Below are 17,525 nucleotides of genomic sequence, written 5' to 3'. Positions count from 1 at the left end.
GTGTTAACCAGTTTGTAGCACATCATTGTTGACTTCTCAAATCCCACTTCTATAAGCACAGATCAGATCAGAAGTTTTTATCAATGTGCTTTTTTTAATACATAATCGTTGCTATAGTAACGGCCCATTAAGAATGACTTGTATAGTGGATGCTCGAGCCTGTTGTATAACAAAGAAATATAATAATCATTGACTTGGTAAAGCAGACTTGTCTGCCTTTTGAATATAAGAGAAAGAAAGAAAGAAAGAAAGAAAAAAGTAAAGGGGTCAAAAGGTGTATGTTATTTTCATATAAGGGCAGATGAGCTTGTAGTGTGGGAATGACTGTACTGCATGTATAATATAAGTGAGAACAGGTGTGATATGTTGCTCAAAAATAAATAAAACATAGTCACTGGTAAACAGCTGTGGTATATAAGTTAAATCCCAAACTCCAGCATGTGCTGTTTCAGCTTCAGGGTGGTAACAGTAGCTCTGCTTCATGTCTGGCTGCATCACACATCATCCATCATTGTTTTTATTTACTAGCTGTTTGTTCTATAAACAAAAAAGCTGATCAGTTAAGTTATAATTTAGACAATATTTATAAATATGCTGTGTACCAGTGCACATAAACTCTCACAACTTAACTCCCATTTAGAGGGATGTACTGTTACAAGTAGCTCGACAGTGAAAGACCTCGGTGTTATATTAGACAGTAACTTGTCTTTTAAAAATCATATCGCTTATACTACCAAAACAGCCTTCTTCCACCTTAGAAACATTGCCAAGCTGAGAAACATCCTGTCTGTATCTGATGCTGAGAAGCTAGTTCATGCGTTCATGACCTCTAGACTGGACTATTGTAATGCATTACTAGGTGGTTGTCCTGCATCTTTAATAAATAGGTTACAGTTAGTCCAAAATGCAGCTGCCAGAGTTCTCACTAGGACAAGAAAGTATGACCATATAACCCCAATTTTATCATCTCTACACTGGCTACCTGTTAAGTATAGAATTGACTACAAACTGCTGCTACTTACGTACAAGGCTCTTAATGGTTTAGCTCCCATGTATCTAACTAGTCTTCTAACATGTGCACATAACAATTATATAAAAAAACTCATGATATTTAAAATATCTACTACATTTCCCTCTTTTTGTCATATAGGACAAACTATATATGCCATTTTTTTATATAATCATGACTTAAGGCATTCAAAATGACAGTTTTAGACAGAACATCATACATCATCTTTTCCCTTAGGGTTTTTCAGTGACATCTTCATTAACTAAAACTTAGACATAATTAGATATACTGCTGTTTTTTTCTTTGAGAGATAGGCCCTTTGAGCATAGGAAAAGATAGGAAGAGAAGAAGCATAACTCCAATTAGTAACCAAACATTAATCAATTAATACCATAACTATAAGCTTAAGCTATAAAACTAAACTTAAGAAAATGCTGCTATTTTTGTGAGGCAAAGACCTTGGGTGGTAGCAGGCAAGAAAATAAATCTAAGCAAAGCTAATTTATCCATCTACATTTATCAATGCCGGAGCATAGTCAGTTTGTGTTGGATCAGGTGGAAAGTCCATGTCTTGAAATAGTTCTCTTCACTCATCAAATTTGTCCTCTGTTCTCTCTCTAGCAAAGGTGTGCATTCATCAAAATTCAACTCTCTGTAGCTCGTTAACAGGATATTTAGGATGTCTGTCTGGTGACTCATGTGGACAGCACTAAACTTGAAGTGAACCTTCACCCTTCTTGATGTATAGCGGTTCTCAGAGAGCAGGCATTGCCCTTTTGCACTTGCCCCACCTCACCGGGGCTTGGGAACACCACCAGTCTAGGCTGTTTCGTGAGTGTGGGTCATAACATAGAATGTTAGACATGTCTCCGCTTAGTTTTTCTGGAATGGTAAAGTAGGTGTTGTAGAGGTTTCTTCCCGTACGTGCAGAGACGAACAGCTCAACCATTCAGAGGCGGTGCCAGTTGGACTCAGATTCTTATTCGTAGGGGATTAGTTTCACCCCAGGTGGAAAGAGCGGACCTACCCAACTGGTTCTGTACTCAATGTCAATTATATCTGTGACACCAATGTGATGTGTGAATTCAGTAACTATTTTTCTAATTCCTCTCAGGAGATCTTCGAATGGTCTGTTGGTTATCACGGAGAGTTCAGCCACTAGCAAGTATTTCTGATTCAGGTTACTGTTATCGGTGTTCTGCAGTCTCCTAACCATGACAGTTCTTGCCACAATAGGGTCTTTTCCAAAAATATTGTTTTCTTTTACTGTAGTCAATGGGCTCTGGCACAGTAGAATTTCTTCTAAAGTGAAAGTGATGTGACATACGGCTAAGTATGGTGACCCATACTCAGAATTCGTTCCCTGCATTTAACCCATCCAAAGTGCACACACACACAGCAGTGAACACACACACACCGTGAACACACACCCGGAGCAGTGGGCAGCCATTCTAAAGGTGGATGTGGATGCAAGGCTGCTTCTTGTCGAAGCTCACTATGGAGGCCATCCTTGGGTTGTCCCCCCCCATCCGAGGATTGTGAAAACCAAACCAAAAAATATTTAAAAAATATTGCACTATCTATTGTGAAAAATATATGTACATATAAATAAATAATTGTGTAAGTAGAAAAAAAAAAAACGCAAAAACTGCATTTAGAAACAGTTGAGTTCCCCCTCCCCTTCCTCACAGTGGTTTGACCCACTGCCTGTTTTCCCAATTCATCTAACCTACTGTGCACACACGAGTCGTGTGTGGCTGCGGCTCAGTTAATGTTAAACTTTATGTTAAATTTTATTCACTTTAAATAAAGCGATTCTTTTTAATGTATTTGATGCAGACCCATTCATAATTTAGTTGCGGCAAAAATGCTGATTACCGATGTAATTTCTTTGAATCTGCTATATTAGCGATTAAAATATTACTTATCTAGTTAATGCTAGGTTGTTTACAATAGCTTGTTGCATAGCGCACTGTAACTAACACTTCAAAGCCGTTTTGTTGTTGTAGAGCAGTTACTGTAAATTTATTATTTAATAATTGATTTTGATACAAAACATTACTTATTTTATATATATTTTTCACAATAACAGTCATGTTTATATTTTATTGTATGTTGATGGCTTAACTGTAAACAACACAATGCAATAAATAGTTTTGAAGAAAAATCTGCTTCGTCATTGAACCTGAGAAAAACTTTGAAAATAATCATAATGATGCATAATGTCTCCATGCTACAATAATAATGATAAAAGCAAAGTTTTTCACTGTGGGGACATGTCTTTATAAGTACAATTAGACTGTATTATTTGTGTCCCCCTTCAAAATTTGCTCATGAAATTTTATACTGTATTTATTGTCCCCCCTACTGTTAATGAAATTTACGCCCATGTGTGGGACCATAACAAACACCCTGTTTTTGGACACATCCAAGCTTTCTACAGCTTTGTTTTTTTTCTCACGATTGCTCATACCGTGTAATTCAGTGAGATTTAGGACAGAAGACAGTTTAGTCATGATTTTTGTGTTTTGTTATTCCTCAGGTTGTATTGCTGCTGCCGTTGCCGCTGCATCAGCTTTGGCATTACTGTAGCTATGTAAATAGGATCATTATTACGTGTATGCGCTTCACATTTACAGACTGTAATTGCTTTTGGAAGTAGGATTGCATCCAGGAGGAAAAACCTGCAGTGTTTCCACATGTGTGATGCCAAAGTTGTACCTGCTATCATACAGACACAGTCTTACCTTCTGCAGGCTTCTATAAGGGTGGTAAGTTCTGTTCTGAGTAATGAGATAAGAGCTTACCTGAAAGTAAAATTTTGTTCTGGGTGACTACTGCAAACCACACACAGTTTTGAACTGTTTCTGAGTTCCTGGATGCTGAACCTCCACAAATAGTTCCAGATCATGGTTGGTCAGCGGTGTCTCCTACAAATCAGGTCTTGGGCTACAAACTTCATTAACCACACTTACACAATCATGAGGGTCTCCACCCTGCTCTGTGGGAAGAAGAGTGGCAGGGTTAAGAGTTTCTAAAAGCACAGTGTTATATCTCAACCATTGTGCGGTCATCATATGTGAATGCCAAAACTGACTATCTGGGTGTACCGGTATGCTAAAGACTGCATTTGTAAAATTGACAATAGAAAACCATGCACTGTCTGCTGAAGTTCAGAACAAGATAGTGTATGGGGACTTTTGGTGGTCATTGGATCACAGCATCATTAACCACTTTTAACTGTCTCGTATGTGAAAACATACTTGGCAATAAAGATCTTTCTGATTCTGATTCTGATTTTTTCAAATCTTGTACAAATCTCCACTCCTCTGGCTCCCCTGGAGCTCATATTTTCTTTACTGGGAATAGTGGGGTTAGCACAAGAGACATCTGACATGGCACAATAACTACAGCACATCCATGCTCACTCCATATCAAACGTTTCAAAATCAGTATATATGGCTTTTCTAACTTCCTAAACCACTTTTTCTCATAGCTCTCATCTGGTTCCTGTCTGTGTATGTGTGCAGTTCAATGCAGAGCTTCCGGTTTTATGTAGTCTGTTTGAGAAGGGGAAGTAATGCATGTGATTGTCAGTAACAGAAAAAGCATGGCCCCTCCCTCTGGTAGAATCTCCTTGGGCCTCAGACAACTGAACCATGGTGAGATGGTGTTTGATTGACTTTTTTTGCATTTATGATACTATTTCTCAGATGTGCCTCATATGGTGTGAGATCAGCCGCTGCTGCCATGTTATCAGGGTGTTCCAGGCCGCTGTGAGCGTCATATACTTCTGTCAATCGTGCAAGATATCTGGAGACTGTTTCTTTGTCCTCTTGTATACATAAGGAGATTTTTGTCATGTATATTTTTACTGGAAAGGCTTGGTCAAGAGCTTCATCCAGGTGTGCTACTAAGTCTCTGTATACAGCATTCTTGCCGTTATTACAGTTAATGTGACAAACCTGAGTATTTCATGAGCCATGGGTCTGAATTCTCTGCAGAATCAGATCAAAGTGCACACACACACACAGCAGTGAACACACACACACCGTGAACACACACCCGGAGCAGTGGGCAGCCATTCTAAAGGTGGATGTGGATGTAAGGCTGCTTCTTGTCGAAGCTCACTATGGAGGCCATCCTTGGGTTGTGTTACCCCCCCCCCCCCCCCATCCGAGGGTTGTGAAAACCAAACCCCCGAAAAAAATATTTAAAAAATATTGCACTACCTATTGGGAAAAATATATGTACGTATAACTAAATAATTGTGTAAGTAGGAAAAAAAAACACAAAAAAATGCATTTAGAAACAGTTGAGTTTCCACTCCCCTTCCTCACAATGGTTTGACCCACTGCCTGCTTTCCCAGTTCATCTAACCTACTGTGCACACACGAGTCAGGTGTGTGGCTGCGGTCAATTAATGTTGAACTCCATTAAGTAGGGGATTTTATTCACTTTGAATAAAGCGATTCTTTTTAATGTAGTTGATGCAGACTCATTCATAAATTAGTTGCGGCAAAAATGCTGATTACCGATGTAATTTCTTTGAATCTGCTATATTAGCGATTAAAATATTACTTATCTAGTTAATGCTAGGTTGTTTACAATAGCTTGTTGCATAGCGCACTGCAACTAACACTTCAAAGCCGTTTTGTTGTTGTAGAGCAGTTACTGTAAATTTATTATTTAATAATTGATTTTGTTACAAAACATTACTTATTTTATATATATTTTTCACAATAACAGTCATGTTTATATTTTATTGTATGTTGATGGCTTAACTGTAAACAACACAATGCAATAAATAGTTTTGAAGAAAAATCTGCTTCGTCATTGAACCTGAGAAAAACTTTGAAAATAATCATAATGATGCATAATGTCTCCATGCTACAATAATAATGATAAAAGCAAAGTTTTTCACTGTGGGGACATGTCTTTATAAGTACAATTAGACTGTATTATTTGTGTCCCCAAACCACACACAGTTTTGAACTGTTTCTGAGTTCCTGGATGCTGAACCTCCACAAATAGTTCCAGATCATGGTTGGTCAGCGGTGTCTCCTAAAAAATCAGGTCTTGGGCTACAAACTTCATTAACCACACTTACACAATCATGAGGGTCTCCACCCTGCTCTGTGGGAAGAAGAGTGGCAGGGTTAAGAGTTTCTAAAAGCACAGTGTTATATCTCAACCATTGTGTCATCATATGTGCTGTTTTTGTTCTAAAAGCAGCACTGCATGTGGTACCAACTGAGTTAATTCACTTAGCCTACAATTTCTCATCATAAGCATGTAAAAGTACTGTATCTGGGGGTACCGGTATGCTAAAGACTGCATTTGTAAAATTGACAATAGAAAACCATGCACTGTCTGCTGAAATTCAGAACAAGATAGTGTATGGGGACTTTTGGTGGTCATTGGATCACAGCATCATTAACCACTTTTAACTGTCTCGTATGTGAAAACATACTTGGCAATAAAGATCTTTCTGATTCTGATTCTGATTTTTTCAAATCTTGTACAAATCTCCACTCCTCTGGCTCCCCTGGAGCTCATATTTTCTTTACTGGGAATAGTGGGGTTAGCACAAGAGACATCTGACATGGCACAATAACTCCAGCTTTTAACAGTCTACCTCTACAGCACATCCATGCTCACTCCATATCAAACGTTTCAACATCAGTATTTATGCCTTTTCTAACTTCCTAAACCACTTTTTCTCATAGCTCTCATCTGGTTCCTGTCTGTGTATGTGTGCAGTTCAATGCAGAGCTTCCGATTTTATGTACTGTAGTCTGTTTGAGAATGGGAAGTGATGTATGTGATGTCAGTAACAGAAAAATCATGGCCCCTCCCTCTGGTATAATCTTCTTGGGCCTCAGACAACTGAACCATGGTGAGATGGTGTTTGATTGACTTTTCTTGCATTTATGAAACCGTTTCTCAGATGGTGTGAGATCAGCCGATGCTGCCATGTTATCAGGGTGTTCCAGGCCGCTGTGAGTGTCATGTACTTCTGCAAGATATCTGGAGACTGTTTCTTTGTCCTCTTGTATACATAAGGAGATTTTTGTCATGTATATTTTTACTGGAAAGGCTTGGTCAAGAGCTTCATCCAGGTGTGCGACTAAGTCTCTGTATATAGAATTCTTGCCGTTATTCCAGTTAAAGTGACAAACCTGAGTATTTCATGAGCCATGGGTCTGAATTCTCTGCAAAATCAGATCAGATCTCCAAACTTTTGACCTCCCACTTCCCTTGGGTCTGGCAGTTGTTTTTGTGTATCTTCTATGTCGTTTGAACCCCATGGACGGCACACTAGAAGTGGGCCTCCTTGAGCATTGGTATTTCCATGACAGAGGTTCTTTACCATCTGGGTGAAACAGTGAGCTGTGCCCACCATGTAGATCTGTTTCACCTGGAAAGAGGATCATCTGGTCTCGCCCCTTTGAAATCTGCATTTCTTTGTGCGCGCCCACGTGTATAATATCCCGCTGTAGAGTAAACTGGCTGTTGGGTGGGTGTAGAAGCCGCAGCAGTGTAACAGGGTGGTGGTTGGTTATTGTTTGGCTGTGGAGGTGCCTGAGGTGGCTTAGACCCAGACCGTCCAGGTCTGGTCTACAAGAGATTTAAAACACTGAAGTTTGTTTTGCATGCTCTGGTTTGGGCCTCAGTTGCCCACATATTATACTGTATGTTATATCCCTGGCAACCAACATCGAGACTGGCATACAGAAGAGGGATCTCGATGGAACCTCCAAAAATGTGGTGGCAGTTTTGATCTAGATGTGTAAAATGCAGTCAGACCCAGAGGTGGTGGTAAAAGCAAAGAAGTAAAGAAAGAATGTAGCTGCAGCAAAATGCATCTTCCATACAGTGCACAGTCTACACAGTGAAGAGGCAAATTGTAGTGTTTCAGCTCTCCCTTTTGTACCCCAGGTGTGTGTGTGTGTTATTTCACAGCAAAGAAGAACTCATTTATTCATTCATTCATTTTCTACCGCTTATCCGAACTCTTGGGTCATGGGGAGCCTGTGACTATCTCAGGCGTCATCGGGCATCAAGGCAGGATACACCCTGGACGGAGTGCCAACCCATCGCATCGCGCACACACACCAAAAAAGAACTGCTTTTTGAAATTTAACAGACTGACATGACAACAAATTACATGATACACACCTACACCTGGATAAAATACATAAATTTGTTTGAAGTGCATTTAACTTTATTTCTGAATGATTTATTGTCATTATTTTAAAGGATTGTGTAACTGTGTATCTTGACCCTTGACTTATGATCTGTGAATTCATCATTTTCTCTGTGCTTCTATACCATTGTCACACAATGTAAATTAACTTAAAAAAATATTAAATAAATATCTAAAATTAAACCAAGAAGTTGTGTGGAAATTTAATCATGGGCAATCACAGTGTGGCCCACTAGACATAGCATATAGTACAGTATACCCATGTGTGTTTTATGGTTATGTATGTCTTTTTATATATTTATTTATGAAATTTGTAGTGCCTATCACTGATGGTAGTGAGGAAAGATCCTCAGAGTGTCACTTCTCTCTGTCACAGACATTTACACCACACGATGCATCTACAACATTGTGGATGTCACCTCTCTCTCTCTCACACACACACACACTCACACACACACACACACACACACACACTTACTTACTTACTTCACACTCCTGATGTCTGCTCTCACAACCAGACTGTGCAACAGTTTCTTCCTTCAAGCCATCAGACTTCTTAGCAATCAGGGTTTGAAATAATATATACTGTTCATCTTTGCACTCAGTCTGCAATTTTTGCAGATCAGATTTTTCTACATTCTTAAATGCTGCTACAAACTGATTTTTTTTTAGCCAATACATCTATACACACATACCATCCTAAATGCTGCTACATGCTGTTTACTGTTCTGCACTATTTTGATGTACATCTGTTATATCTGCCTTGTAGTTTATTGTAATCTCTTGTCTCTTGTCTTACACTATTTACACAAGGTTGCACACACCACAGTCCTGGATGAACATTATTTCATTTCTCTGTGTACTTTATCATCTATATATGGTCAAAATGACAATAAGAGCTGCATGAATAATGTTTGCTTAATTTATTTTCTTTCTGTCAGATACAAAAGCCTGGAGGCTAAATGCAATAAGTACATTTAAATAAAACATTGGATTTATTTAATGTAAACTCAAAGGAGGCTTACACGTCAGCACCCCTCCCCCCTTGGGAAGATCGGATCACAACCTAGTTTTTCTCAGATCTGTATACAAACCCCTTGTCTGCGGCAACCAGCTGCCTCTCGCACAGTAAGGACATGGTCTGATGAGACCAGTGAGGCTCTGAAAGACAACTAAGAAAACAACTATTGCCCCTTTTCCACCAAAAAGAACCTAGTGCTGGTTCAGAGCTAGTGCTGGTGCTGGTTCCTTCTAAGCAGCACCTCTACTGCAGAAAGGAAGAGGCTGGACAAGCTGATCAGGAAGGCCATCTCAGTCCTGGGGATTCCTCTGGACACTGTACAGGAGGTGGGAGAAAGGAGGATGGTAGCAAAACTATCATCACTCTTGGAGAACGACTCTCACCCCCTGTATGAAATGGTTTCATTCTGAGCAGCTCCTTCAGAGGATGTAACAGTCTGTCACTGAAGGTGACACATATAGGTGACAATACAGACGCTCTTTTCTCCCTGCTGCTATTAGACTTTACAATCAAAGCTGTATTTACAATATATACTGTATATTATTTTATGTCTCTATTCTTTTTATATATTTGCATTTCTTTCTCTTTGCTGCTGTAACAGAGAAATTTCCCCATTGTGGGATGAATAAAAGTATATCTTATCTTATCTTAAAGCTGGGCCCACATGTAGCAACCTCAACCACATCCTTCCTTTTACACCAGAGGTACATGGTGTTAATAACATGTTGGGCATAAAGTAGCAATTTGTACTTTTACAAATGAGAAAAAAAAATGTTATACAGCTGGTTGTAGATACATAGGATATTTTTCAAACATGATTTTAACCTCTCTCACATCACTAGATGCTTTTCTGTTACAGAACAATGTTCTTAAAGTTTGGTGTTTTTATAAATTCTTAGACATAGACATATGGAAAAATGTAAATATTTGAATATAATTTGGTGGTAGAACAGTATGTCTACTATAAATAAAGTGCAGATGTGCCAATGTGTGCAATATTTGCTCTGCAAACAAATCTGGTAGAAATAGTGCATGTTGTGCAGATAAATCCAGGTTCTAAGCATTGTCCTGTTTTAATGTCAGGTAAAGAACAAAGAGAATATCCTGCACAATGCCTGTGAATGAGTTACTTTTAATGAGGATTTAAGTGAGAGAATGTGCCATTGTGAACATGTGAGGGTGATCAGTAAGCTGATGACTGTGAATGAGGAAGTGAGGGTGCATTCTGAGAAATGAGTGAGAAGTTCAGTGCAGCCAAATGGCAGTAAATCTTGTGTTTTGAACTGCAAACTCTGACAGTGTCACAGGGATTTCCCATCTGTATAAGCTTAACAGAATGAGTAAGCTGACACTGTAGAACACTGAAGTTTTCCTTCCACTTAAAATGCAAGTTCATTAAACATTTATATAACATTGCCAATTTATACTTGAAAAATAATAGGCTAATAAATAGTAATACACATTTTACCACTGGACGTACGGAAAACAAATTTGCGAAGCAATTTTATGTTAATGAAGCTATATCTTTTGCAAAGAATTCAAAAGAATGACAAAGTGTTAATCAACATCTTAATAATCCCAGTATTTCCATACAACTAAATAAATATACTGTAAAATCCTGAATAAATCCAATGCATATAATTAAAAGTATACATCAACAATTGTATTTTATTTCTCAGCATACATAATGTAATCAATACAAATATATTTATAATTTGTTGCAGAGGTCTAATAAAATAATGGCCACGCTTCATACAGATGACCTTTCGTTGTTTATTTTTGTCTCTCTCTTTCTTTTTAGCAGACACCCTGAAACCTACAAGAAAAGAAAGACAAAAAATGTTCAAATAAACATTTCTCAGTATATCCACAATGCCACAGTTCCTCTCTCATCTCAGAGAGAACTTGTGACCTGTTATGCCTCAATAGCAAATTTTACTTAAAGAGCCCTTACTCACAGAGAACTTTAAACATTTCAGAGGGCACACATGACAGATAAGCTCCTAAATATAACATACATTTTTTAAACATTCATTCATTCATTCATTTTCTACCGCTTATCCGAACTTCTCGGGTCACGGGGAGCCTGTGCCTATCTCAGGCGTCATCGGGCATCAAGGCAGGATACACCCTGGACGGAGTGCCAACCCATCACAGGGCACACACACACTCTCATTCACTCACGCAATCACACACTACGGACAATTTTCCAGAGATGCCAATCAACCTACCATGCATGTCTTTGGACCGGGGGAGGAAACCGGAGTACCTGGAGCAAACCCCTGAGGCACGGGGAGAACATGCAAACTCCACACACACAAGGCGGAGGCGGGAATCGACCCTGGAGGTGTGAGGCGAATGTGCTACCCACTAAGCCACCGTGCCCCCCCCCCCCCCCATTTTTTAAACAATAAATAAAATTACATTGAAATGCAAACAAAATCACAGTGAAAGCAACTGTCCTAATAACTTTGCTACAGAATTTATATCAATCACATTAGAATGAAATATTATTTATTTTTCTATTCAATTCTTATTGCAATTCTTTTGGATACTGATTAGCCTAATTACATTGCTTCAGATGAGAGCATCCTTCTTTGTGGCTTATACTCTGATATGTTCCACCTCTGCCTTGACAATGCAAATGTTAATAGCAAATACCAGATTAAGTTAAATAGTTATTTGTTTAGTTAATGGTAAAATAAACATGGATCAGAGATGATTCTTATTTAACCAAACATAAGCCCCAATTGCCTGCTCTTGTACATGCCAACTTAGCATTAAATGATAGATTTTGTCCATGAGTTCACATAGTTATTTTGCCTTTCCTGCTTACACACTTACCTTAAGAGGCATATATGGCAAGGTACCACCACAAAAAAATATTTAATCTCATGCATTGCACACAACCTGAACAGTAACTTCCTTTCTTGTTTACAAAAAGATTTTTACTTGGTGCCTGGATGCACATGACTAGCACTGATACAGCCAAAAAAGTATTTCCTTGATTTGTGTGGCATTCTCCAGAGTGGGAAGAAAAACATTTTGGTGAGCCTGTTCTTGAAGGGGCAGATGTTGTAATTCTGCTTACATTCACAGTATCATTCATTGTATTTGGGAATGATCAACATATATAAAATTGAAAAGAAATTAGTACCTGCAGTGCTAGGGATAGCGTTCCCTTTCCTATCATTTGCATGTTCCAACTGCAGGTATAACTAGCCAATTAATGCCAGCAACTCAATCCTGCTGAATCAAAAGGTTTTAAAAAAGTTTTTTTTTACCATGTACTGTATAAGATTTTGACTCAGATGTAGCACTAAGTTTGGTGTAAAAGTTATTAATTCTACATTGGGTTTGAGGAGCATTTTATATACAGCTCAGTCTTAAAATTGGGTGTATGTCCAACCAATACAACTAGCATATTGAATATAAGATTAGCTTAGCTAGCTATTAAATGCCTTATTCAATAAAATTTAGTTAAGTAGTGAGCAGTTGCTTTTTAGTGTGACGAGGCATATTGTTGACCTTTGAATTTGGACTTATTAGGAGAGACTGAGAATTAAAAAGGAGGATATATCATCAAGTGTGCTTTAACTCTCTACATTTGATTATATTGTCTTCTGGTAAAGTAGGTTCCTGTCTTTTGTATACTATCTGCTTAACTCACTTTGTTCTAGAGTAGTGTGATTTGAATTGTGTTATATTCTATACCATTGTTGATTTTTATAGTGTTGGTCTTTGTTGTTCTCTCAGCTGATTAATCAGGAGTAGTTTCAGTCTCCCTTAAGGTGTGAATTGGGGGCAGGGCTTACCTATTTAAATTGAAAATTTGTCAGAATCTCTCTCTAACATTAGTGTCTAGTACTGCTTGATATATTCTACCATACCTTAATTCTCACTCTTGTTTGACTACAAATATGTGCATTAAACCCATCTCTGTACTCAAGGCCTACTCTCGCAGATGCTCTCATCCACAGAGCAGAGGTCACAATCCCAGTAACCTCATCTACCCTCCTCTGTTGTGTAAGTCTCAAACAGTGGTGGTAGGTGGGCTCTGGAATTATCATTGTTGTCTACCGCACTCCTGGTCCCCTAGGAGACTTCCTGGAAGAAATGGACTCACTGCTTAGTGCTTTCCCTTCCGATAGCTCCCCCCTGACAGTGCTTGGTGACTTCAACCTCCCCTCTGACAAGCTACATTCTTCTTCCCTCCTGTCTCTTCTCGACTCTTTCTCCCTCACACTCAACAGCTACATCCCCACACACAAAAGGGGCAATGTCCTGGACCTGGTTTTCACCCGTCCTTCTCCAGCTACAGACGTGACTGCTACCCCACTACACGTCTCTGATCATCACCTGGTATCCTTCACCATCACTCTACTTATTCTACCTAAAACTACCTCTCACCCCCTCGCTCTCTTCACCGCAACCTTCGCTCTGTCTCCCCTTCATCTGTAGCTTCTGGCACTCTTTCTTCCCTTCCTGATACTGAGTCTTTTTCCTCACTACCCTTGGACTCAGCCACAGATACTTTCCTCTCATCTCTTTCCTCAACTATGGACTTCCTCTGCCCTATGTTCACTAAACCCAAGAAAACTTCTTGTTCTGCTCCTTGGCTTTCAGATGTGCTGCGCAATAATCGAAGAGAGCTAAGATCATCAGAGAGAAAGTGGAAGAAATCACAACTTGATGCAGATCTTGATTTTTACGGAACACTTCTTGTCAAGTTCTCCTCAGATGTGACTTCTGCCAAGACTTCCTTCTACAAGGAAAAGCTTGAAGCTTCCTCACATCTCACATATGACCCTCGGAAATTCCACAACATCATCTCTTCTCTGCTCAACCCCCCGGCTCCACCTTCTTCATCCTCCCTGACTGCAGAAGACTTTGCTTCTTTCTACCAGGAGAAGATTGAGGGAATCTGGTGGACCTTCACTTCAGCCCCGACTGCACTTACATCTCAGAGTATGCATTCCCCTACACCTTCGTTGTCACATTTCTCAACTGAAGAGATTTTACAACTCATCCAGTCCTGCAATCCTACCACCTGCTCATTGGATCCACTTCCTACCACTATGCTCCAGACCATCTCACAAGACCTCTTGCCCTTCATTTCCACTATCGTCAATAGATCCATAGCATCTGGTCAGGTACCAACTACTTTCAAGAGAGCAAGGGTTATTCCCATCCTAAAGAAACCTGCTCTGGATCCATCAGACATCAGTAACTACAGACCGGTATCACTTCTCTTATTTCTTTCAAAAATTCTTGAACGCATTGTCTATAATCAACTGTCTGTCTATCTCTCACAGAACAACCTCCAAGATCCCAACCAGTCTGGCTTTAAAGCAGCTCACTCTACAGAGACAGCCCTTTTGGATGTCTCTGAGAAGCTACATACTGCTAGATCAGCCAAACTGTCATCCGTCCTTATCCTCCTTGACCTTTCAGCAGCATTTGATATGGTCAACCACAAGACTCTCTTATCCACCCTCAAGAGTCTTGGGATTTGCGGATCAGCTTGGTTTGCCTCCTACCTGGAAGGACGCTCATATCAGGTAACATGGAGGGGAGTGACATCTGCTCCACGCAGACTCTCCACTGGCGTCCCACAGGGCTCAGTACTTGGTCCTCTTCTTTTCTCCCTGTATACTCACTCTCTTGGGGAAGTTATTTCATCGCATGGGTTCTCTTACCACTGCTATGCTGATGATACACAACTTATCTTCTCTTTCCCACCCTCAGATGCCACAGCTTCTGACAGGATCTCAGCATGTCTGGCAGAAATTTCATCATGGATGACTGCTCATCAGTTAAAGCTCAATCCTAGAAAAACTGAACTGCTGTTCATCCCAGGTGATTCATCCCCAGGTCATGATCTTGCTATATCCTTGCACAACGATCTGATCTCCCCTTCAGCCACAGCTCGCAACCTTGGGGTAACCATGGACAATCAACTGTCCTTTTCCTCTCATGTTGCTAATGTGACTCGCTCATGTCGGTTTCTTCTCTACAACATTAGAATTATTCGGCCATTTTTGTCCACACAGACTGCTCAGGTACTTGTTCAGTCTCTTGTCATTTCTAGACTGGATTACTGCAATGCACTGCTGGCAGGTCTACCTATGAACGCAATCCGTCCTCTGCAAATGATCCAAAATGCAGCTGCCCGGCTTGTTTTCAACCTGCCAAAGTTCTCGCATACCACCCTGCTGCTGCGATCCCTCCACTGGCTTCCGGTAGCTGCACACATCTGATTCAAAAAACTCTTATGCTGGCCTACAAAGCCAAAAATGGACCAGCTCCCTCTTACCTCAAAGGACTCATCATTCCTCGCACTGCACCCCGCACCCTCCGATCTACCAGCACTGCTCGACTGGTTCCACCATCTCTCAGGGTAAGAGGCAAGTATACTACAAGACTCTTCTCTGTTCTGGCACCAAGGTGGTGGAATGAACTTCCCCTAGAGGTCCGGAAAGCTGACTCACTGGCTATTTTCAAGCGGCGGTTGAAGACCTACTTATTCAGGAAACATTTCAACTAGCACTTCTTTCCTTATCTTTTGCATTTAAAAAAAAACAAAAAAAAACTTTGACACTTTTTCATTGTAACTTTGATCAAATGTTTTAAACTCATGGTATCATGGTAAATGTAAAATGTAAATGTAAGTACAACAGAACACAGATATATAGATATTGATTTCTATAACAGGCATGATTTAAAATCTACCAGTTGTCACCAGTGCTAAAATATATAAAAGTTAAAATGATTCAAGAAAAGGAACCAGCAGGCTTTGTGTGGGTTAAATCTTTTAGCAAACTTAAAAACATTCATGTGGTCAGTTAATACTAAAAAGGTTGAATGAAACCCAAAATGCTTAGAGTTCATTCAGTTTGGGACTCCTCGTAAACCCAGACTATTTTACAAAACACTACAACAGTGCCACATCCAACACACTACTATTTTAATCAATATCTCCTTTACACTGGTCTCTGGCATTGTGGTGATTCATTTCACAGCATGCTCAAGGCTGGTTTCATTCTTTACTTCAAATACTCTGTGGGAAATCCTAATCATGAGTCATAAAGTAGGAAGTATAAGTACACGGCATAATGAAACACAGATTAAGTTCTATAAATGTATTTTTATTTGGACCTGTATATATCAGTTGTCATTAGTTTTTTTTTATCTAAAATTATTACTTTATTACTTAATAAAAGGGTTCTTAAAAGAGAACAATTTGATAAAAAAATATAGGAATAAAAAAGAATGTTTAAAAAAAAGAATGTAAAAAGATCCACTATCTACCCATATTATTGAATGCCCCAGAATATAGAATTAAAAAATAAACCTATGGATATAGTTATCCCATTTTTCCTTTTCAACTGGCTCAGAAGGCAAAAATTCATGTATTCACAAATTAAAATTAAACTAAATTAAACTGAAAAATGAAACAAATATAACAGCCACCAGACATTTTTGCACTTAAACAGACAAGTGGCAAATTAAAGTCAAACAATATGAAGTTGCCTTAGTGAGCTGCTGGGCCATCACGAGCCTCTAGAGCAGGGGTGTCAAACTCAGGCCTGCGGGCCAAATTTGGCCCCGCGAGATCATATCAAATGTGCATTACACCTGGCTAGCCGCATGCTCCGCTAATACTACAAATCCCAGAATGCCTTGCCACAGTATTGACGCGTAGTCACGAACAGCAAGCGCCCCTCATTCTCTGTTGACAGTTGTTAACTACCATGCAACAGTCACATTGGGCAAGTTAATTCCACCCTCCACATAAAATGGCCAAACGAAAGATGGACAATAGGAGCTTTCAAAACAGGAGGGAGGCAGATTATCTGTTCACGAATATAAAGGACAGACCTGTTTGTCTTGTGTGCTAACGGAGCTAACATGTCTGTAACGAAAGAATATGACATAAGAAGACACAATGAATCAAAACATTTTGAGAAGTATAAGGACCTGGACGTAAAGCAGAAGCTCCAGAAGACGGAGGAGATGAAAAAAAGTCTGGTTTCCCGGCAGACTATGTTCATGAAAGCAAAATCAAAAAGTGAAGCTGCTGTAAAGGTTTTTAGTTTTATTGTGGCAGCAGAGATGGCAAAATCTGCCCGGCCCTTTAATGAGGGAGAGTTTGTCAAAAAGTGTATGGTCAATGTTTGCGAAATGAACACCACTGATGTGTCTTTTATTTCGAATTTATTTTCTTATGTGTTTGTAATATCAAGCTCTGGTTGTTCCAAATCCTGTATTTAAGCTAAACTAAA

General features: G+C 39.4%; 2 protein-coding genes across 2 annotated transcripts in view; both read left to right on the top strand.

Moving 5' to 3' along the window:
- Nucleotides 1–17,525, top strand: part of LOC125139947 (SLAM family member 5-like) — a 58,310-nt gene that overhangs the window by 4,333 nt on the left and 36,452 nt on the right. The gene's annotated exons all lie outside the window — the stretch shown is intronic.
- Nucleotides 1–17,525, top strand: part of LOC113636965 (SLAM family member 7-like) — a 57,024-nt gene that overhangs the window by 25,716 nt on the left and 13,783 nt on the right. The gene's annotated exons all lie outside the window — the stretch shown is intronic.

The sequence above is a fragment of the Tachysurus fulvidraco genome, chromosome 22, assembly GCF_022655615.1.
Source record: "Tachysurus fulvidraco isolate hzauxx_2018 chromosome 22, HZAU_PFXX_2.0, whole genome shotgun sequence".
Taxonomy (NCBI): Eukaryota; Metazoa; Chordata; class Actinopteri; order Siluriformes; family Bagridae; genus Tachysurus; species Tachysurus fulvidraco.
The sequence above is the reverse complement of the archived record's forward strand: the minus strand, read 5'-3'. Positions and strand labels throughout refer to the sequence as shown.